Source organism: Ictalurus punctatus, chromosome 12 (assembly GCF_001660625.3).
Source record: "Ictalurus punctatus breed USDA103 chromosome 12, Coco_2.0, whole genome shotgun sequence".
NCBI lineage: Eukaryota > Metazoa > Chordata > Actinopteri > Siluriformes > Ictaluridae > Ictalurus > Ictalurus punctatus.
This window is the reverse complement of record NC_030427.2, coordinates 2952495-2977504: the sequence shown is the minus strand read 5'-3', so window position 1 is coordinate 2977504 and position 25010 is coordinate 2952495. Positions and strand designations below refer to the sequence as shown.

The 25010-nt window shown below is 42.4% G+C and overlaps 2 non-coding genes across 2 annotated transcripts; both read right to left on the bottom strand.

Annotated features, from left to right (window-relative positions):
* Window positions 1–6363: 6363 nt before the first annotated feature.
* Window positions 6364–6435, bottom strand: trnag-ucc (transfer RNA glycine (anticodon UCC)). Its single transcript has one exon. It is a non-coding gene; the product is annotated as a tRNA-Gly (tRNA).
* A 13007-nt stretch (window positions 6436–19442) lies between these two features.
* trnag-ucc (transfer RNA glycine (anticodon UCC)) lies at window positions 19443–19514 on the bottom strand. The gene has a single exon. It is a non-coding gene; the product is annotated as a tRNA-Gly (tRNA).
* Window positions 19515–25010: the final 5496 nt, after the last annotated feature.

The following is a 25010-nucleotide window of genomic DNA, read 5'->3' as shown; positions in this document are numbered from 1 at the left end:
GAACAGGGAGACATTACGTCGGGCAGACATATTTCCCACAGGATATACGCCAACAGAGGAGCAGAGGCAGATGGGAAAGAACGAGGGCAGAGACGGTTGGACGCGGACAAAAGTCGACACTTGGGTGGTTACAGGGTGAAACAAGCATGAGGAGCTTGCATTGTGCATCCACGATGGGCCAAAATCAGCCGAAAGGGCCCCAAGGAGGCACACAGTAGGACACAAAAAATCAACAGAATAGGGGTTGGTGAGACATTCTGTGAGGTTCCCCATAGGCAGCATAAAATGGGGGGTGAGGCTACGATCATGACATACGAGACACGAGCGATCCGTCACAGATCGAGCAGTGTGGACCATCCATGCCATATACATGTTACTCTGCTCCTCCGTGAGCGAGGTGTTAGCGGTAGAGATTGAATAATATTGTAATTTCATTAACTTATGTGCGATCGGAGTTGACATCGGGGCAATGAGGAGGGGGTGGAGAGCCCGGGATGCGAAGGGTGACCCTGTACTATCATGGTAAGAACATGCCGTAGCCGAGCAAAGGAACGGTAGCCACAGGGGGCCAATCGTGGGCAGCTCGAAGGAGCACCTACTCGTCCGTGCCCTACCAGTAATTCTAAGATGTCCTACTTGAATCTCCACAGACCGAGCTGGGGAGAAAGTGAATGAGGCCAAATAGGGACTTCTCCCAATCAGGGACTCTTCATGGGCGAGTCTAAGGAGAGCTAACGCGCACATCGAGCTTCGGGAACCTATAGTGGAGCTAGGGGCCGTCCAGGATCGATTTCCACTCACCACTAGTCTTCTCACTCCATTTTTTACAATAATGTCTAATGTCCTTCTCATCTGTACAGTGTTTGCTTATCACCCTCTCTATCGGGCTCATCTTTTTCTTACATTCAGCCATAACTCTGGTCGTGTCTCACACCTCTCAGCCCTTAGAGTCGGTCGCACACACCCCCTAAATCCACTAAGTTATGCCTCACAGCCAAATGTTTTCCTCCTACCTTGTCCGTTGTTCCCGCCTGCTTAGCCTATCTCGTACCGATTTATGCCCGCTTTTCCCTTCCGTCCGTACTTGGCCCAGCCAGCCTCCCTAGGGACTCACATACACTCAGAGTACATACATTCAATTTACTTATGATGATTAATTAATTAAGTTAAATGATTCAATTACTCTTATAAGTTTTAAGTTTAACTTTAGGTAATTCACACAGCCTCACACAACAGACAATTCTTACATGTTTACAATATTCTTAGACATAATATTTACCTATTCAACATTACCCAATTTTGGGTAATTAAACAAAAATTAAATTGTATTATTATTCGTCATTTAACTGAACAACACCTTCATAATTTATGGAATATAAATGAAAAGGTCCCAATGGACTGACTCCCTGATTTCTCAACAATTTTGTTATATATTACTGGTCTGGAAGTTCTTATTCACCCAATGGGCAGTCTGACAGATGCCTAAAATATTAAAAAAAAAGAAAAAAATAAATGTTTTTTACAATTCTTGCATGCTCCTCCAGTTTTTAAAACAGCAGTTATTGATACCAATAAAGTTATAATACACACAGTCACACCCGACTCACAGAAAGTCCATATCAGATTCAAAACATTAAAACAAATTTAAAAATAAAAATCTCACACTGTTCTATATTAGTCAGCTCAATCTGAAGTGCGCACACACACACATTTTTCTTCTTTTCCTTTTTTCCTTTCCACACAGAAGACAGGCCTGCTTGCGCAGATAAGAACAGATAGGAACACACACATACACCCCTTTCTATCAACAACGTCGGCACACTCATGTACACATTGTGTCACACACTCTCTTACACATATTTAGTTATTACATACACACCATTGTGGTCTCAGAATATAAAACGCCTTCACACCAGCTCCGTATGTATGAAGCTTACAGTCACATAAATTAAATACAACTTTTTCAAAAAAAATTATTATTATTATTCTCCCTTTTTTCTTTTTTTCCCTTTTTTCTTTTTCCCTAAATCTTATCAAGCGTCTAATGTATGGAGCTCTTGTTCAGAGCAGTAATAAATACTTTTTCCCTGTCTCCAAAACTTACACGCTCTCACACCACACTCATATTCTAAGCACATATATTTTAAGCACACACATTTGTTAGTACATATTCCATTCATACACCGGGCATGCTGTATTGCACGACCCGGACCTGGGCCCAGGATTTATTCCCCTCTCTATCCAGCCCTGGAATCTAATCTATCTATCTTTTATCTAATCCTTTTCCAGCGGTATTAGGGGTCCCCACCAATGCAGCCGCCACTAGACTGCTAGTCTAGTCTAGTAGCCGGTATCTGGGGTCTGAGGCCTCATTTTCCACCTGCTTTCTATCCAGCCCTGGAGTACTTCTCTATTTCTCTACTCTTTTTTCTACCTTTTTTCCCTTCCTTCAGCGGTATTGCAGGACTTTCACTCACACAACACATATACCATTTCTTTATTACAATTATAAAAAGTACATTCTACAATCTACACTTCTCTTACCTCTTCTCACTCACTCCAGGTTCTTTTGGAGACCCACTTAGTCTTTCTTCCCACCCCGGGGCTTCTCAATCGTAACAACAGACCACTAAAACAGAGCTTTGACATAACAGGCGTCTGCAATGCCTTTTCCTATACGGCCTGTCTGTTGCTTAGAGAGCGAAGTCCCACGGAAGAGATTCCAGACATATAGATCTTAGCCCAGTCCCATCTGGGGTGCCAAATGTTGGTTCGAATTTAGCCTATTACCCAAAAACATTTAAAATTCAACTTAGAAGCCAATACTCACATCTACCTCTGAGACCAGTTGGAGATAGAAAAAATACACCAGCCGTGAGTGAGAAGAAGCAAGGGTCCAGCTTTATTGTTTCATTCCACCACACGAGATCCACACCGATGAGAATTCTCAGAAGTGATCCCCATATCCTGAGCATAAGCTCCAGTATTTATACTGTATTTACACACTAGATAACCCATAGGTTTCCAGAAAAGGCCTATTTCACGTACCCATAGAATTGAAACCAGGGATTTTAATTTACACATAAAATCAGAACCCAGGCATTTCCAACAACCCAGGAAACAAAAACCCAGAGTTTCTAGTTACCTAGGTTGTCAAAAACCAGGATTCTCATTTACCTAGGTTGTCAAAAACCAGGATTCTCATTTACCTAGGTTGTCAAAAACCAGGATTCTCAATTCCCTAGGTTAAAAAAATGACGTAAGCAAGACGACTAAACAACCGGGAGGGACCTTGGTCTTATCGTTATCTCGGGGGGGGGGCAGCCACCCTTATAACTGGCTTTCTTCATGGTTCTCTAAAAATTAAGGCTTTCCTTGCGAGACGAGAATCTTCACCATCTGAATCATGAGTAAGTTATATTTTCCTTTTTTTCCTGTATTTCTCGTTTATAATTTATTTTCATATTTGCACTATATTTCTTAGTTTATATATATTTATACTACTTGAAAAGCGGTTTACTGTACTTCCAACTTCTTAATATCATTACAGTTCTACTGTCCTGCATATCCTACTATTCTGTTTTTTATAGAGTTTCTCTATTACTATAAGATATTATTAAAGTTATTCATGTGTGTGTATGAGGAAGAGAGAGTGTGTGTTTATGTATGTTGTGTCTACTTGCCCGCCCTTGACTGCACGAGTGTGTGTGTGTGTGTTTTTAGCACTCCTCAGCTCGTACACTTCTTTTTGACTTTTTTTTGACTATTACTGCTCTTAAATTGCTCGTAATTCCAATCTGTCAATGTCCGCCTAATCCCGCTTCTATGTGTCTAGGTGCCCGTTTTTCCTTCTTCTCCCTTATGTTTATTTTATGACATTTTTTATCCACAACAGCAGATTTCCTTCTTTTGTGCTTTTGTAGCAAAGCAGTTAACATTTGCTTACAAAATGAAAGGGAGTCTCTGGTTTTCCACAGAAAGTGGAAGCCTGGCTCTTTCGTTGCTCAATAAGACTATGTGCGTGACTGGAAAATTTTCCATAAAGTACTGGTCGCCAAGTTCACCTATCAGCAAGAGGTCTACGCCCGAAAAAGGCTGGGAGCGGTTTCCCTTCCATTGAGCTTTTGTAGCAAGGCAGATAACAGCTGCTTGCAAAATCACGGGCAGTCTCTGCTTTTCCACTGAATGTGGAAGCCTGGCTCTTTCCTTCATCAAGAAGACAAGAGTAATGATGCGCTTGAGAAGAGGTTGCGACTTGTAATTCCCCACCTCCAAGCGGGAAAACACAAAGCAAATGCACCCTCAACTTGAAATCGCCATTCGTCAACAGTGGGAAGTCTTCTCATCTACCAGTTCCTTCCCTGTTCATCGAGTGACGTCGAGTCGGCATGACGGATTCAGAACTCACAAAGTGGCACTTACCTCGGTCTTTATTTGCTTTAGATCAGGGTTGTCCAGTCTTCTCCAGAATGGGCCAGTGTGGTTGCAGGTTGTCATTCTAACCAAGCAGAAGCCACACTTTAGTCTATTGAAAGCCAAGATCAGCGGATCCAACAATTGGAATCAGGTGTGGCTCCTGCTAGATTGGAACGAAAAGCTGAAGATTGGACAACGCTGCTTAAGACCAATCAGCATATAGACATATTTGCTTATAAAATATAAAACATTGACTATATAGATGGCTGATTGTGGAAAATGTACACCTCTCATCACAGTTTGCATGCTAGCTTGTCGCTAATAAATGACAGACACGGAGAGACGGCATTTTCTAACATTTTCGCCCCTGTTCACGGGTCAAACGTGCCCTGTTGGATAATGCTGTGTTTACAAACAGCAAAGAAGCACTAAGAATTCAAGTGGGAAGCAGAAAGAGTTGTGGGAGGCCTGCAGAGAAGCCTATGGCACATTCTGTTGACCTATTTACTTTCAGGTAGGTGATTCCTTCCTTTTGTGCCAACTACCATAAAGTAGCTCCAGAAGCTCCGAGTTACAATCCGTGCATTGGCCAGGAATCAAACGCAGGTCAACTACTTGGAAGGCAGCTATGCTCACCTCTATACCACCAATGCCATGCTAGGCAATTCAACTCTGCTGAACAAAAGTTTAAGTATGTGCTCTTCTCATCAGCAGACCATAGGCAAGAGCGGAAGCGCAGCTCTGTCATGGTTTCTGTAGTGTGGTGGTTATCACGTTTGCCTAACACTCATCACTGTAGGATCAGCTCCTCCAGGAACAGCCGGAAAGCGACACCTTGGACAGAGCAGATTTCCTTCTTTTGTGCTTTTGTAGCAAAGCAGTTAACATTTGCTTACAAAATGAAAGGGAGTCTCTGGTTTTCCACAGAAAATGGAAGCCTGGCTCTTTCGTTGCTCAATAAGACTCTGTGCGTGACTGGAAAATTTTCCATAAAGTACTGGTCGCCAAGTTCACCTATCAGCAAGAGGTCTACGCCCGAAAAAGGCTGGGAGCGGTTTCCCTTCCATTGAGCTTTTGTAGCAAGGCAGATAACAGCTGCTTGCAATATCACGGGCAATCTCTGCTTTTCCACTAAATGTGGAAGCCTGGCTCTTTCCTTCATCAAGAAGACAAGAGTACTGATGCGCTTGACACGAGGTAGCGACTTGTAATTCCCCACCTCCAAGCGGGAAAACGCAATGCAAACGCACCCTCAACTTGAAATCGCCATTCGTCAACAGTGGGAAGTCTTCTCATCTACCAGTTCCTTCCCTGTTCATCGAGTGACGTTGAGTCGGCATGACGGATTCAGAACTCACAAAGTGGCACTGACCACGGTCTTTATTTGCTTTAGATAAGGGTTGTCCAGTCTTCTCCAGAATGGGCCAGTGTGGTTGCAGGTTGTCATTCTAACCAAGCAGAAGCCACACTTTAGTCTATTGAAAGCCAAGATCAGCGGATCCAACAATTGGAATCAGGTGTGGCTCCTGCTAGATTGGAACGAAAAGCTGAAGATTGGACAACGCTGCTTAAGACCAATCAGCATATAGACATATTTGCTTATAAAATATAAAACATTGACTATATAGATGGCTGATTGTGGAAAATGTACACCTCTCATCACAGTTTGCATGCTAGCTTGTCGCTAACAAAAGACAGACACGGAGAGACGGCATTTTCTAACATTTTCGCCCCTGTTCACGGGTCAAACGTGCCCTGTTGGATAATGCTGTGTTTACAAACAGCAAAGAAGCACTAAGAATTCAAGTTGGAAGCAGAAAGAGTTGTGGGAGGCCTGCAGAGAAGCCTATGGCACATTCTCTTGACCCATTAATTTTCAGGTAGATGATTCCTTCTTTTTGTGCCAACTACCATAAAGCAGCTCCAGAGGCTCCGAGTTAGAATCCGTGCATTGGCCGGGAATCGAACCCGGGTCAACTGCTTGGAAGGCAACTATGCTCACCTCTATACCACCAATGCCACAATAGGCAGTTCAACCTTGCTGAACAAAAGTTTAAGTATGTGCTCTTCTCATCAGCAGACTGTAGGGAAGAGCCGACTCACACCTTTGTCATGGTTTCTGTAGTGTAGTGGTTATCATGTGTGCCTAACACGCAAAATGTCCCTGGTGCGAGACCGGGCAGAAACAAGCTAGCAGTTTTGAACTTTGCTTTAATAACTGACCGGTTGTCATCACTGTAGGATCAGCTCCTCCAGGAACAGCCGGAAAGCGACAGCTTGGACAGAGCAGATTTCCTTCTTTTGTGCTTTTGTAGCAAAGCAGTTAACATTTGCTTACAAAATGAAAGGGAGTCTCTGGTTTTCCACAGAAATTGGAAGCCTGGCTCTTTCGTTGCTCAATAAGACTCTGTGCGTGACTGGAAAATTTTCCATAAAGTACTGGTCGCCAAGTTCACCTATCAGCAAGAGGTCTACGCCCGAAAAATGCTGGGAGCGGTTTCCCTTCCATTGAGCTTTTGTAGCAAGGCAGATAACAGCTGCTTGCAATATCACGGGCAATCTCTGCTTTTCCACTGAATGTGGAAGCCTGGCTCTTTCCTTCATCAAGAAGACAAGAGTACTGATGCGCTTGACACGAGGTAGCGACTTGTAATTCCCCACCTCCAAGCCGGAAAACGCAATGCAAATGCACCCTCAACTTGAAATGGCCATTCGTCAACAGTGGGAAGTCTTCTCATCTACCAGTTCCTTCCCTGTTCACCGAGTGACGTCGAGTCGGCATGACGGATTCAGAACTCACAAAGTGGCACTGACCTCGGTCTTTATTTGCTTTAGATAAGGGTTGTCCAGTCTTCTCCAGAATGGGCCAGAGTGGTTGCAGGTTGTCATTCTAACCAAGCAGAAGCCACACTTTAGTCTATTGAAAGCCAAGATCAGCGGATCCAACAATTGGAATCAGGTGTGCCTCCTGCTAGATTGGAACGAAAAGCTGAAGATTGGACAACGCTGCTTAAGACCAATCAGCATATAGACATATTTGCTTATTAAATATAAAACATTGACTATATAGATGGCTGATTGTGGAAAATGTACACCTCTCATCACAGTTTGCATGCTAGCTTGTCGCTAACAAAAGACAGACACGGAGAGACGGCATTTTCTAACATTTTCGCCCCTGTTCACGGGTCAAACGTGCCCTGTTGGATAATGCTGTGTTTACAAACAGCAAAGAAGCACTAAGAATTCAAGTGGGAAGCAGAAAGAGTTGTGGGAGGCCTGCAGAGAAGCCTATGGCACATTCTGTTGACCCATTTACTTTCAGGTAGGTGTTGGCTCGAATTTAGCCTATTACCCAAAAACATTTAAAACTCAACTTAGAAGCCAATACTCACATCTACCTCTGAGCCCAGTTGGAGATAGAAAAAACACACCAGCCGTGAGTGAGAAGAAGCAAGGGTCCAGCTTTATTGTTCCATTCCACCACACGAATGAAGCCTCATACAATACTTTAATTAAGCGTAGATGTACCTCGTTATAACTTTTAACCCTTAACTTACTTCTCCTTTTATATATATATATATATATATATATATATATATATATATATATATATATATATCATTTTGAATCTAACTACTTTGATTATACCATACATTGATTATAAGTGTGATTAACTGAGTTTCCCTAATCATTCATTACTACTACTACCGCCGTACGTTTTGTATTTGTCGGGACCTGCAGATTCTTGCTTCCAATCAAAAACCAAACCCCAGTCTTTCGCAGTCAGGGGTGGGCGAAAAAACCTCCTACAAGGGAAAAATTCCCACCCTGCCAGCACTATGTGCTCGGCAGCACCATTATACTTTTCTGTGCCTGATTGCGTCACATCACAAACATTTTATAACATTTTATAACAATACTTGACAGTCTGTTGTATGCAGTATCTGTATCTCTCTATATGCTGGTTGTCTTCAGCTCAAGCACTTTACGTACTGTAGAGAGCCACCCTTTGGGGAGAGGTTAGGCTAGCACGTACACCCAGGGTATGGATCTTCACATCTTCTCATCCTGTCTGCCACAGAGCAGACCCCCCGTTGACGCTTCGTACCGGACCTTCACGTGTTCCCCACCATCTCGTCATTGGAGGATTGAGCATCCTCCAGGGGTTGCATGTTCTAGTCCGCTGCTGCCCTGTAGGCAGCATTCTCATAGTCAGCATTTTCTCGCGGCTCCGGGACTCCCACCTCCGGGTGAACACCTCCGAACACCTCCCCCCGTTGAGGCGGTGACGCCTCACACATAACACTGATAACACTGCACTTAGCTGTGTTCCTGTGAATAGATAGCTCCATACATAATAGTTAGTGGTCTTATATATGTTTTTCGATTCATCTGCATTTACTCCAGCGGCCGTCCATCATAAGGAACAGACACAGACATGGGTCGACCCATAAGCATTTCATGCGGTGTTAGATACATATTGCTGTTAGTCTGCATGTGATAGGTCATTAGTGCAAGAGGTAGAGCATCTACCGAAATACGTTTAGTATCAGCACAAATTGTATCCAACACACATCAGGGTATGCCAGACCTATCCCTGGTCAAGGAAAAAAATAATAAATAATCTTGAGCACACTTCAGGTGACCCTCCATCGTTGCCTGCAAGTACAGAGATCATTCCTCTACCTTCCCCCTCTGAGGCTAAGATCAGGGGCAGCTGTAATACATACAGCAAGAAGTGCAGTCAGAATTCAATTAAACTATTTGTTCGATAAGTGCCGTTTCAATTGTTTCCTAGAACCTCATTGCATTCAAACAACTCCAAACAGACGACACAATCCATGGGCCTAAACGTCAGTATTTATATTATTTTTTATTTATTTTTTATTATATATATATATATTTTTTAACAATTCTACCCTTAACCAGGTTGCATTCTTTAGTGATAGACTTCAATTCAGCCAATTGGGCAGAACAGGGTGTTCATAATGTTTGTGAAATTTCAGACCCAAAACTTTTAAGCTCAACGAAATACAAATTTCGGCTGGGCAATCGTGAGTGTTCTCAGTGACTGGCTCCACAGAATTAATGACACCACTACAACACTTACAGTTGGTGAGTTAGGCACACTAACAGGTTTAAGAATTTTAGTTCGGGTGGCACATCGATTAACCCCATATCCCCATATCATGTTCTTTCAAAATAGAAATGACCTGGTGTGATAAACGTAAGATCGATGTGTGAGAGAGCAATTTTCCCAATGATCTGCACTAAGAGAGCATCTCCAGCCTGGCAATCCTTGTGCCACCAAATCCATTGTTTTCAATACATAAATTTCAGCCCTGTAAGCGCCCCATTCTCCTGAGCCGGGACCCCCCCCAGCAGCACCCAACCCCTTCAGTCACATGTAAGACACAGTCTTTGTTATTGTTTGCTAGCCATAGTTCAGGTGCAAAGCATAAGTTCATTCAATGTCAGGCTTGTCCAAAGAACACCCGGATCTCAGGATGTTGTCCTTTAGTAAGCAATCAGTGATCTACTGCAGACCATACTTGATAACGTCCAGGAACATTTGTTGTGCTTTTATGGGGCGGAGGATGACCCCAATCATGTCCTGACGGCCTTGGGAGCGTGCAAGGGAGTCTATGACCACAGAGGAGTACACCACAGGGGAGCCCACAGCCCCCGAAGAGACGCTTCCAGGTGTACTACCGATTTAGGAATTGTTAAGAGGAATAACGGCCTTGAGCTCTCACATGCAGTCATTTGGAAAAAGCGCTGATCAATAATAATATCATGTGGAGTGGAATTACCGTTACAGGTTACAATTGGGACATCTTATATATATATATATATATATATATATATTCTATATACATCATACTATAAATAATGGTTACTGGGTGGGTTGGTTGTATCGCAAAACTCATCACTTCTGTTATCACAGCTTGCTGTAATAATGCTAGACTAAGTGGGCATGTCCTTTCAAGATATTGTTTACAGGGCAATAGTACTTGGAAACTGGAGACAGACAACTGGGAACACACAACTGCAAAACCCATCATTAAATGTCCAATTTATGCATCAGATCTGGTCCTTAAAACAGTGAATATTTATCGTGATTTACTATACCCTGATTTTAATAACGCAGGAAGCTATTAAAAACAATTCGATATGAGGAGTTCAGTTTTTAACGTGTTAAGACTTGTGATGTTTACAGATCACTCAAGTTCGATATAAACACATCACAAGGCCCTGATTGTGTGGAGTCTGTATTTCTAAACTATTATTTCATCTCTTTCAATTTATCATTTTAATCTTTCATTAGACAATGGGGTTATACCAGAAATTTGGAAATCAGTTTTCTTATTTATTTATTACATTAAATCGGGGACATCCAACTATATTAGATCATTACAATCCAATAACACGGCCTCCTCGCCTATGTCCCTTGTAGAAAGCTTTTTTCAGTAAACCGTTCACATGTTATCAGTCTGCAAGAAGTCTAAGGTCATACAAACATATCAGCACAACTGTTGTTTTGAAAGTCTTAAAACAATGTCACGGTTCCCTCTGCACTTCCCTGTCTGTTGATTTAGAAGAGGCTCTCAACACAGTGAATCAGGAAATATTGCTGCAGAGACTAAATAAAGTTGGTCTATCGAATCATTTAAAAATTTTACTAAAGTAATCCCCACTGCTCTAATCAAACGAATAACACCTCTCTTAAAGGGGTTTTCCACTCTCATGTATAGTTATCCCTGTAAAATAGTTCTAGTCCATTTATTTTTAAAAGTACAAACCCAATTGACAAGGATACATTCTTATCCCTTCCTGTTTTTCATTTACCAGAAAGATATTGAGAAAGGAAAACAAAATTCCTTTAGTCTGAAAATTTGTGGTGCACACTACCCGAACATATTAATATTCCATCTGTGCTAACGAGTGATAATCCCAATAAGATAGAACTAATATAGAGTAACTGAGGTTGAGATCTAGATATGCATTTACAGTCCTCTAACCACTTTTATCCCACTAATTTACATTCAAAACAACCTAGTGAAGTTGGTTCTATGTGTACAGCACTAGTCTGTAGTCTAAATGGTATACATGCATGTACATGCATTTTGTTTCTTATTAATTTATAACTGTATCAAAATACTGTACTCAAAATATCACTCAGATCCTTCATACATGACATTTAAATGTTGCTCAATGGGAATGTGAATATGTATTTAACTTAGTCTAATAAAATTTATCATCTTGGCTGAATGCACAATTGTAAGAAGCATAAGATTCGCCCTATAATTTTATCCATTTCATTTAAACTGTATTTGACCATATTGAGGTAGTGTTAAATCTACTCATATCACAAACCACATTTCCCATCCTTCACTGCGGTCCACAAACATGGCTGGCTGCCATGGACCGCAATTCCCAGACCACACACACATAAAAATACCACACCTGCATCCAGTTCACAGCTCTCAGTTTTTATCAGTTTTCAGCTGCTGTATAACATATTGTCAATTCAATTCACTTCACAGGTTCTCGAGTTTGTGACCACTGCTTTGTATTATTAAGTATTGTAACTCGTATACTTTATATGACATATCCATAGCACACCATATAGCACATATGTGTATACATATACACACCCACACATATATATATATATTTGCATAACTACTCTATTTACCAATCTACGGTTCAGGAAAAAACACTTCAAACTACACTATTGTAAAGGGACCGTAATTAAACTACCTCCCAAACTCATATCGGCACAACATGTCTGCAAAAGTAAGTAATCAAATCATCACCTTATTTTAATGTTACTGATCCAGATATCACATCTGTAACAGGCGTACAACACATTATAAAGAATTTAAAATGTGCAGACTACTACTGCCATCTGATCTTACTAATTACTTATCATTGGACATATACACAGCATTTAAAGAGAAAACATGCAGAAATTATTCAGCATTATACAACACAAATACCACACGCCAGAAGAATTCGCACTTACACTGCTTAAGATATTGTATAGCCACATACCCATATATAAATTAATTATGGTTACTCCAGCTCTTCTTAGCGAGTCAGTTCATGAAGGTAGACTGCTCTCTAATACCAAATGTTTAGGCTCAACATTATCTCAACAGGGAGGATGTGACCTAGCCTGATACAGACCACATTGTGATCAGCCTGAGACTGTTACCTCGGGTCGGTTTTACTTTTCAGGGTTTTTTTTTTTTTTTATTAATATCACTCAAAACGAACAGGTTCACATGTCAGCTGATCAATTTTATCATTAGTCAGGCAAAGATAAAGACGTCTGTGCAGAAGAAACTAAGTGGCACAATACACACCACATAAACTATTATTAAAGTTCTCTTCGGACTGTTAACATCAAGACATGCTGATTGATTTTAATTTTTACAGGAATATATCCACGTATATATATATATATTGAATCACTTCGATTTTAATGTAGAGCGTAAGATAAAGGATTGGAAAAAAGGGGTAAAAACAGAAATCTCTCGCACGCGCTCTCTCCCTCTCTCGCGCGCTCAGTGGTTTAGATAACGTTCCCATTCAGTTTACAAACATGGAATCATACCGACTTCCAATTACCGTTAAAGGTACGCAAGCTATTGACCCGTCACAATCTATATATAGGACTGTACGCAGTCTAGATTATGATCAGTAATTATACAATGACGGTGTGTTCCTCCGAACATCACCCTCTGGTCTAAACAGGAACTCTTTAGCCCTGTGGTATAAGGCGCCCCCCCCCCCCCCCCCCAGCTACTCTACCAGTGTTCTCTCGACCCAATGGTAGGGGAGTGTGTAAAGATCCCTACGGAGACCGGAGCTCAGGGGGCACGGGGACGGGGGGTGTTCTTAACTGTACCTCAAGGTCCTGCAGTATATCCAAATCAACAGTGCTCATAGGCATGGGGTCATCAAGGTTATCAGATTGCCAGAGAGTGGCGAGTGTTGATAACAATTCTGCCTCTGGTGGGGTTACCAGCGGGACGGAAGCTACGTCTCCCGCTTCAGCTCGGGGGGAGGTAACAGGGTCAATATCATCGTATGGAGAGGAGAGGAACGAAGAGCCTGTTGAGCTACCGGCATCCGACTGGGCCGGTCTATCCAACCTGTCAACAGCCCGTCGTTTAGCCTGGGCTCGAGTGCCGTAGGCCGGACCCATAAATGAGGTATCCGAGTCGCTGTCAGTTAACACCTCCGCCTCCATGGGCTGCCCTGTAGTGGCAGGGCCCGGGGTTGTTGGTCCTCCCCGTCCCGTACCTGCTCCGGCCCAGATGCACTGGTTCAGGTGGTACCAATGATCTCTCTCTTCAACTCTCACAGCCGAGGCTGTTACAGCGACCACAGTGAAGGGTCCTTCCCGACGTGCCCCGAGGGGGCTTTTCCTCTTAAACATACGAATGTGTATTTTATCCCCGGGTGCTACTAAACGTACATCCTCCCTTACCCCGTCCCCACCATGGATTGCTTCTCTAACCTGTGAATATAACTGTCTGTGAATTCGAGTGAGGATTCGCATATAATCCTGCATTTCGCCCTCCAATTGAGCCTCAGACGGCTCTATGTATGGACCTTTGGTGTACGCCATAGGCATTGGGCGCCCAGTGAGCATTTCATGAGGAGTCAAGTGCGTCATACGATTGATTTGTGATCGTATCTTCATCAATGCCAGTGGTAAGGCTTGGACCCAGTTTAGGTGTGATTCATCGCATATTTTTGCCAATTTATTAGTTAGGGTGCGGTACCCTGGATCCATCGTGCTTTGGGACTCAGGAAGATATACACATCCTAGCTTATGATCAATCTTCAAGGCCGATGTAACATTCTTGCCATTGCCATTGTCTGAACTCAAAAAATCAGGGATACCGAATCGAGGTATGACCTCACAACATAAAAATTTAGCGGACTCCACATCTTCCCCAGAAGTAGCAGTCGCCTCCACCCACCGGCTGAAGCGGTCCACTATTACCAGAAGGAAGCGTTTCCCATCCACCTGTAACTCCGCTCCCATATCTATATGAGTCATCATTAGATGCCGAAACGGTCCCGTCGGCGGGGGAATATGTCCTAAGGGGGTGGTGAGGTTCTTTCGCACGTTGTGGTTGATGCACACAGCACATACATTTACCATTTGGTTCACTTGTGAGGCCAGCTGAGGGGACCACCATTCCTGACGGATTTTCCGGATCATTTCAGTCTTATTGACATGATCCACGCCATGGGCGTCTTTGATCAAGCATGGGAGGAGGCTGACTGGGGCTATACACAACCCTTCCACACTGCGCCATATCCCCGCACCGTCTTTTTGAGCCCCCCGTTTTAACCAGGACAAAATTTCACTTACTCCTGCATCGTTTTGTATCTCTTTCACGCGGGCTCCATTGTGTCCCTGTGGATGCCGCAGCCGCCTACTTTCTCCGTCCTGAGTTAGGAACCTCCTCCCCCGTCTAGGCCTTGTGGCAGCTTCCGCAAAAACAATATATTATTACTCTCATTTTTTGGGGCTTTTACCTAGACATCACATTCGTAATTTATAGCATAAAAATAAAGGGTCCAAATGGACTAACTCACTCATTTCTCAATAATGGCCCGACAATATACACTTTTCTCCCACCTTCAGTTTTCCTGTTCCTGGATCACACAATCTGGGAATATGTTGTTATATATTACAGGTCTAGTAATTCCTATTTACCCAATGGGCAGTCGTACAGATGTCTAAAATATGTACCATTGGCGTGCATGCTCTAAAATATGCATATATTTATATATATATATATATATACTTACATATTAATATCATTTTTATTTTTATTTTTTCCACTTATACAGCAGTTATGGATATTAAATTAATTATTACACACACACAGTCTAGCTACTCACCGAACGTATGTACAGGATTTGAAATATTCAAAGTCCGCAAGATATCTCACAATGCTCCGCATTACTCTGAAGAATTCACACACACCGAATTGTCTTACCTTTTTCCCCTTTTTTTTTTTTTTTTTTCCCTTGTCCTTCCACACAGACGCACAGATAAGAACGGACAGGAACACACACACATACACCCCCCCTTTCTATCAACAACGCAGGCAAGCTCACATACACACATTGTATTCCACATTATTACACTTATTTTACTACATTAAGTTTTCAAAGTATAAAGCACCTCCAAACCAGCTCCGTATGCATGAAGCTTACAGTCATACAAATTAAATCCAACTTTCTCCAAAACAAAAATTCTTTTCTCTGAATCTTATCCCACTTATCCAATACAGGTATGGAGCTCATGTTCAGAGCACTAATAAATACATTTTCCCTGTCTCCAAAACTCACACGCTCTCACACTGCACTCATATTATAAGCACATACATTATAAGCACACACATTTGTTAGTACATATTCCATTCATACACCGGGCATGCTGTATTGCACGACCCGGACCTGGGCCCAGGATTTATTCCCCTCTCTATCCAGCCCTGGAATCTAATCTATCTATCTTTTATCTAATCCTTTTCCAGCGGTATTAGGGGTCCCCACCAATGCAGCCGCCACTAGACTGCTAGTCTAGTCTAGTAGCCGGTATCTGGGGTCTGAGGCCTCATTTTTCCACCTGCTTTCTATCCCAGCCCTGGAGAATTTCTCTATTTCTCTTTTTTTTCTACCTTTTTTCTACCTCCTCCAGCGGTATTGCAGGACTTTCACTCACACAACACATATACCATTTCTTTATTACAATTAAAAAAGTACATTCTATAATCTATACTTCTCTTACCTCTTCTCACTCACTCCAGGTTCTTTTGGAGACCCACTTAGTCTTTCTTCCCACCCCGGGGCTTCTCAATCGTAACAACAGACCACTAAAACAGAGCTTTGAAATAACAGGCGTCTGCAATGCCTTTCCTATACGGCCTGTCTGTTGCTTAGAGAGCGAAGTCCCACGGGAGAGATTCCAGACATATAGATCTTAGCCCAGTCCCATCTGGGTCGCCAAATGTTGGCTCGAATTTAGCCTATTACCCAAAAACATTTAAAACTCAACTTAGAAGCCAATACTCACATCTACCTCTGAGCCCAGTTGGAGATAGAAAAAACACACCAGCCGTGAGTGAGAAGAAGCAAGGGTCCAGCTTTATTGTTCCATTCCACCACACGAGATCCACACCGATGAGAATTCTCAAAAGTGATCCCCCTACCCTGAGCTTAAGCTCCAGTATTTATACTGTACTTACACACTAGATAACCCATAGGTTTCCAGAAAAGGCCTATTTCACTTACCCATAGAATTGAAACCCGGGGTTTTACTTTACACATAAAATCAGAACTCAGGCATTTCCAACAACCCAGGAAACAAAAACCCAGTGTTTCTATTTACCTAGGTTTTCAAAAACCAGGGTTCTCTTTTACCTAGGTCTTCAAAAACCAGGGTTCTCCCTTACCTAGGTCTTCAGAAACCATGATTCCCATTTCCCTAGGTAATAAAAATGACGTAAGCAAGACGACTAAACAACCGGGAGGGACCTTGGTCTTATCGTTATCTCGAGGGGGGGGGCAGCCACCCTTATAACTGGCTTTCTTCATGGTTCTCTAAAAATTAAGGCTTTCCTTGCGAGACGAGAATCTTCACCATCTGAATCATGAGTAAGTTATATTTTCCTTTTTTTCCCGTACTTCTCATTTATAATTTATTTTCATATTTGCACTATATTTCTTATTTTATATATATTTATACTACTTGAAAAGCGGTTTACTGTACTTCCAACTTCTTAATATCATTACAGTTCTACTGTCCTGCATATCCTACTATTCTGTTTTTTATAGAGTTTCTCTATTACTATAAGATATTATTAAAGTTATTCATGTGTGTGTATGTATGTTGTGTCTTGACTGTACGAGTGTGTGTGTGGGTGTGTGTTTTTAGCACTCCTCAGCTCGTACACTTCTTTTTGACTTTTTTCCTATTACTGCTCTTAAATTGCTCGTAATTCCAATCCGCCTAATCCCGCTTCTATGTGTCTAGGTGCCGGTGCCCGTCGTCAGTCCCCTCTCTCTCCGTTACTGGACCTGGATCAGGGTTTGGACCTGGATCTGGATACTCATTACCAGCTTGTGCATCTCACTGCTGATATCATGATGCTACTTAACTATCTTCGCCGCACCCCCCCTAAGAATGGAGATCCGGGGTTCCCCCCTCTTCTTCGGTACAGAATCTGCCCCACGAACGTGCGTGTTGACGCTTCTACCCAGTCAGACCCAGAACCCCCCTCCAGCTTCCAATCCGAGGATGATGATGTTGTCTTCTCCGATCCGGGCCCCGACCATCCGTCCCTCTTCTCACCCACCAGTCCGCCCGACTCTCAGTGGTCCGCTCACTTCACCCACCCTGATTTCCCCATGTCCCCAGGACGCACCCCATTTTCCTCCCCCTCTTACTCTCCTCCAGACTACGCACCCACCCGTCCTGTGAATTACCAATAAAATTACATTTTTACTCATACTCAATCTCCCTCGTGTTTATTTCATGTCATTTTTATCCACAACATAGGTGATTCCTTCCTTTTGTGCCAACTACCATAAAGTAGCTCCAGAAGCTCCGAGTTACAATCCGTGCATTGGCCAGGAATCAAACGCAGGTCAACTACTTGGAAGGCAGCTATGCTCACCTCTATACCACCAATGCCATGCTAGGCAATTCAACTCTGCTGAACAAAAGTTTAAGTATGTGCTCTTCTCATCAGCAGACCATAGGCAAGAGCGGAAGCGCAGCTCTGTCATGGTTTCTGTAGTGTGGTGGTTATCACGTTTGCCTAACACTCATCACTGTAGGATCAGCTCCTCCAGGAACAGCCGGAAAGCGACACCTTGGACAGAGCAGATTTCCTTCTTTTGTGCTTTTGTAGCAAAGCAGTTAACATTTGCTTACAAAATGAAAGGGAGTCTCTGGTTTTCCACAGAAAATGGAAGCCTGGCTCTTTCGTTGCTCAATAAGACTCTGTGCGTGACTGGAAAATTTTCCATAAAGTACTGGTCGCCAAGTTCACCTATCAGCAAGAGGTCTACGCCCGAAAAAGGCTGGGAGCGGTTTCCCTTCCATTGAGCTTTTGTAGCAAGGCAGATAACAGCTGCTTGCAATATCACGGGCAATCTCTGCTTTTCCACTAAATGTGGAAGCCTGGCTCTTTCCTTCATCAAGAAGACAAGAGTACTGATGCGCTTGACACGAGGTAGCGACTTGTAATTCCCCACCTCCAAGCGGGAAAACGCAATGCAAACGCACCCTCAACTTGAAATCGCCATTCGTCAACAGTGGGAAGTCTTCTCATCTACCAGTTCCTTCCCTGTTCATCGAGTGACGTTGAGTCGGCATGACGGATTCAGAACTCACAAAGTGGCACTGACCACGGTCTTTATTTGCTTTAGATAAGGGTTGTCCAGTCTTCTCCAGAATGGGCCAGTGTGGTTGCAGGTTGTCATTCTAACCAAGCAGAAGCCACACTTTAGTCTATTGAAAGCCAAGATCAGCGGATCCAACAATTGGAATCAGGTGTGGCTCCTGCTAGATTGGAACGAAAAGCTGAAGATTGGACAACGCTGCTTAAGACCAATCAGCATATAGACATATTTGCTTATAAAATATAAAACATTGACTATATAGATGGCTGATTGTGGAAAATGTACACCTCTCATCACAGTTTGCATGCTAGCTTGTCGCTAACAAAAGACAGACACGGAGAGACGGCATTTTCTAACATTTTCGCCCCTGTTCACGGGTCAAACGTGCCCTGTTGGATAATGCTGTGTTTACAAACAGCAAAGAAGCACTAAGAATTCAAGTTGGAAGCAGAAAGAGTTGTGGGAGGCCTGCAGAGAAGCCTATGGCACATTCTCTTGACCCATTAATTTTCAGGTAGATGATTCCTTCTTTTTGTGCCAACTACCATAAAGCAGCTCCAGAGGCTCCGAGTTAGAATCCGTGCATTGGCCGGGAATCGAACCCGGGTCAACTGCTTGGAAGGCAACTATGCTCACCTCTATACCACCAATGCCACAATAGGCAGTTCAACCTTGCTGAACAAAAGTTTAAGTATGTGCTCTTCTCATCAGCAGACTGTAGGGAAGAGCCGACTCACACCTTTGTCATGGTTTCTGTAGTGTAGTGGTTATCATGTGTGCCTAACACGCAAAATGTCCCTGGTGCGAGACCGGGCAGAAACAAGCTAGCAGTTTTGAACTTTGCTTTAATAACTGACCGGTTGTCATCACTGTAGGATCAGCTCCTCCAGGAACAGCCGGAAAGCGACAGCTTGGACAGAGCAGATTTCCTTCTTTTGTGCTTTTGTAGCAAAGCAGTTAACATTTGCTTACAAAATGAAAGGGAGTCTCTGGTTTTCCACAGAAATTGGAAGCCTGGCTCTTTCGTTGCTCAATAAGACTCTGTGCGTGACTGGAAAATTTTCCATAAAGTACTGGTCGCCAAGTTCACCTATCAGCAAGAGGTCTACGCCCGAAAAATGCTGGGAGCGGTTTCCCTTCCATTGAGCTTTTGTAGCAAGGCAGATAACAGCTGCTTGCAATATCACGGGCAATCTCTGCTTTTCCACTGAATGTGGAAGCCTGGCTCTTTCCTTCATCAAGAAGACAAGAGTACTGATGCGCTTGACACGAGGTAGCGACTTGTAATTCCCCACCTCCAAGCCGGAAAACGCAATGCAAATGCACCCTCAACTTGAAATGGCCATTCGTCAACAGTGGGAAGTCTTCTCATCTACCAGTTCCTTCCCTGTTCACCGAGTGACGTCGAGTCGGCATGACGGATTCAGAACTCACAAAGTGGCACTGACCTCGGTCTTTATTTGCTTTAGATAAGGGTTGTCCAGTCTTCTCCAGAATGGGCCAGAGTGGTTGCAGGTTGTCATTCTAACCAAGCAGAAGCCACACTTTAGTCTATTGAAAGCCAAGATCAGCGGATCCAACAATTGGAATCAGGTGTGCCTCCTGCTAGATTGGAACGAAAAGCTGAAGATTGGACAACGCTGCTTAAGACCAATCAGCATATAGACATATTTGCTTATTAAATATAAAACATTGACTATATAGATGGCTGATTGTGGAAAATGTACACCTCTCATCACAGTTTGCATGCTAGCTTGTCGCTAACAAAAGACAGACACGGAGAGACGGCATTTTCTAACATTTTCGCCCCTGTTCACGGGTCAAACGTGCCCTGTTGGATAATGCTGTGTTTACAAACAGCAAAGAAGCACTAAGAATTCAAGTGGGAAGCAGAAAGAGTTGTGGGAGGCCTGCAGAGAAGCCTATGGCACATTCTGTTGACCCATTTACTTTCAGGTAGGTGTTGGCTCGAATTTAGCCTATTACCCAAAAACATTTAAAACTCAACTTAGAAGCCAATACTCACATCTACCTCTGAGCCCAGTTGGAGATAGAAAAAACACACCAGCCGTGAGTGAGAAGAAGCAAGGGTCCAGCTTTATTGTTCCATTCCACCACACGAATGAAGCCTCATACAATACTTTAATTAAGCGTAGATGTACCTCGTTATAACTTTTAACCCTTAACTTACTTCTCCTTTTATATATATATATATATATATATATATATATATATATATATATATATATATCATTTTGAATCTAACTACTTTGATTATACCATACATTGATTATAAGTGTGATTAACTGAGTTTCCCTAATCATTCATTACTACTACTACCGCCGTACGTTTTGTATTTGTCGGGACCTGCAGATTCTTGCTTCCAATCAAAAACCAAACCCCAGTCTTTCGCAGTCAGGGGTGGGCGAAAAAACCTCCTACAAGGGAAAAATTCCCACCCTGCCAGCACTATGTGCTCGGCAGCACCATTATACTTTTCTGTGCCTGATTGCGTCACATCACAAACATTTTATAACATTTTATAACAATACTTGACAGTCTGTTGTATGCAGTATCTGTATCTCTCTATATGCTGGTTGTCTTCAGCTCAAGCACTTTACGTACTGTAGAGAGCCACCCTTTGGGGAGAGGTTAGGCTAGCACGTACACCCAGGGTATGGATCTTCACATCTTCTCATCCTGTCTGCCACAGAGCAGACCCCCCGTTGACGCTTCGTACCGGACCTTCACGTGTTCCCCACCATCTCGTCATTGGAGGATTGAGCATCCTCCAGGGGTTGCATGTTCTAGTCCGCTGCTGCCCTGTAGGCAGCATTCTCATAGTCAGCATTTTCTCGCGGCTCCGGGACTCCCACCTCCGGGTGAACACCTCCGAACACCTCCCCCCGTTGAGGCGGTGACGCCTCACACATAACACTGATAACACTGCACTTAGCTGTGTTCCTGTGAATAGATAGCTCCATACATAATAGTTAGTGGTCTTATATATGTTTTTCGATTCATCTGCATTTACTCCAGCGGCCGTCCATCATAAGGAACAGACACAGACATGGGTCGACCCATAAGCATTTCATGCGGTGTTAGATACATATTGCTGTTAGTCTGCATGTGATAGGTCATTAGTGCAAGAGGTAGAGCATCTACCGAAATACGTTTAGTATCAGCACAAATTGTATCCAACACACATCAGGGTATGCCAGACCTATCCCTGGTCAAGGAAAAAAATAATAAATAATCTTGAGCACACTTCAGGTGACCCTCCATCGTTGCCTGCAAGTACAGAGATCATTCCTCTACCTTCCCCCTCTGAGGCTAAGATCAGGGGCAGCTGTAATACATACAGCAAGAAGTGCAGTCAGAATTCAATTAAACTATTTGTTCGATAAGTGCCGTTTCAATTGTTTCCTAGAACCTCATTGCATTCAAACAACTCCAAACAGACGACACAATCCATGGGCCTAAACGTCAGTATTTATATTATTTTTTATTTATTTTTTATTATATATATATATATTTTTTAACAATTCTACCCTTAACCAGGTTGCATTCTTTAGTGATAGACTTCAATTCAGCCAATTGGGCAGAACAGGGTGTTCATAATGTTTGTGAAATTTCAGACCCAAAACTTTTAAGCTCAACGAAATACAAATTTCGGCTGGGAAATCGTGAGTGTTCTCAGTGACTGGCTCCACAGAATTAATGACACCACTACAACACTTACAGTTGGTGAGTTAGGCACACTAACAGGTTTAAGAATTTTAGTTCGGGTGGCACATCGATTAACCCCATATCCCCATATCATGTTCTTTCAAAATAGAAATGACCTGGTGTGATAAACGTAAGATCGATGTGTGAGAGAGCAATTTTCCCAATGATCTGCACTAAGAGAGCATCTCCAGCCTGGCAATCCTTGTGCCACCAAATCCATTGTTTTCAATACATAAATTTCAGCCCTGTAAGCGCCCCATTCTCCTGAGCCGGGACCCCCCCCAGCAGCACCCAACCCCTTCAGTCACATGTAAGACACAGTCTTTGTTATTGTTTGCTAGCCATAGTTCAGGTGCAAAGCATAAGTTCATTCAATGTCAGGCTTGTCCAAAGAACACCCGGATCTCAGGATGTTGTCCTTTAGTAAGCAATCAGTGATCTACTGCAGACCATACTTGATAACGTCCAGGAACATTTGTTGTGCTTTTATGGGGCGGAGGATGACCCCAATCATGTCCTGACGGCCTTGGGAGCGTGCAAGGGAGTCTATGACCACAGAGGAGTACACCACAGGGGAGCCCACAGCCCCCGAAGAGACGCTTCCAGGTGTACTACCGATTTAGGAATTGTTAAGAGGAATAACGGCCTTGAGCTCTCACATGCAGTCATTTGGAAAAAGCGCTGATCAATAATAATATCATGTGGAGTGGAATTACCGTTACAGGTTACAATTGGGACATCTTATATATATATATATATATATATATATATTCTATATACATCATACTATAAATAATGGTTACTGGGTGGGTTGGTTGTATCGCAAAACTCATCACTTCTGTTATCACAGCTTGCTGTAATAATGCTAGACTAAGTGGGCATGTCCTTTCAAGATATTGTTTACAGGGCAATAGTACTTGGAAACTGGAGACAGACAACTGGGAACACACAACTGCAAAACCCATCATTAAATGTCCAATTTATGCATCAGATCTGGTCCTTAAAACAGTGAATATTTATCGTGATTTACTATACCCTGATTTTAATAACGCAGGAAGCTATTAAAAACAATTCGATATGAGGAGTTCAGTTTTTAACGTGTTAAGACTTGTGATGTTTACAGATCACTCAAGTTCGATATAAACACATCACAAGGCCCTGATTGTGTGGAGTCTGTATTTCTAAACTATTATTTCATCTCTTTCAATTTATCATTTTAATCTTTCATTAGACAATGGGGTTATACCAGAAATTTGGAAATCAGTTTTCTTATTTATTTATTACATTAAATCGGGGACATCCAACTATATTAGATCATTACAATCCAATAACACGGCCTCCTCGCCTATGTCCCTTGTAGAAAGCTTTTTTCAGTAAACCGTTCACATGTTATCAGTCTGCAAGAAGTCTAAGGTCATACAAACATATCAGCACAACTGTTGTTTTGAAAGTCTTAAAACAATGTCACGGTTCCCTCTGCACTTCCCTGTCTGTTGATTTAGAAGAGGCTCTCAACACAGTGAATCAGGAAATATTGCTGCAGAGACTAAATAAAGTTGGTCTATCGAATCATTTAAAAATTTTACTAAAGTAATCCCCACTGCTCTAATCAAACGAATAACACCTCTCTTAAAGGGGTTTTCCACTCTCATGTATAGTTATCCCTGTAAAATAGTTCTAGTCCATTTATTTTTAAAAGTACAAACCCAATTGACAAGGATACATTCTTATCCCTTCCTGTTTTTCATTTACCAGAAAGATATTGAGAAAGGAAAACAAAATTCCTTTAGTCTGAAAATTTGTGGTGCACACTACCCGAACATATTAATATTCCATCTGTGCTAACGAGTGATAATCCCAATAAGATAGAACTAATATAGAGTAACTGAGGTTGAGATCTAGATATGCATTTACAGTCCTCTAACCACTTTTATCCCACTAATTTACATTCAAAACAACCTAGTGAAGTTGGTTCTATGTGTACAGCACTAGTCTGTAGTCTAAATGGTATACATGCATGTACATGCATTTTGTTTCTTATTAATTTATAACTGTATCAAAATACTGTACTCAAAATATCACTCAGATCCTTCATACATGACATTTAAATGTTGCTCAATGGGAATGTGAATATGTATTTAACTTAGTCTAATAAAATTTATCATCTTGGCTGAATGCACAATTGTAAGAAGCATAAGATTCGCCCTATAATTTTATCCATTTCATTTAAACTGTATTTGACCATATTGAGGTAGTGTTAAATCTACTCATATCACAAACCACATTTCCCATCCTTCACTGCGGTCCACAAACATGGCTGGCTGCCATGGACCGCAATTCCCAGACCACACACACATAAAAATACCACACCTGCATCCAGTTCACAGCTCTCAGTTTTTATCAGTTTTCAGCTGCTGTAT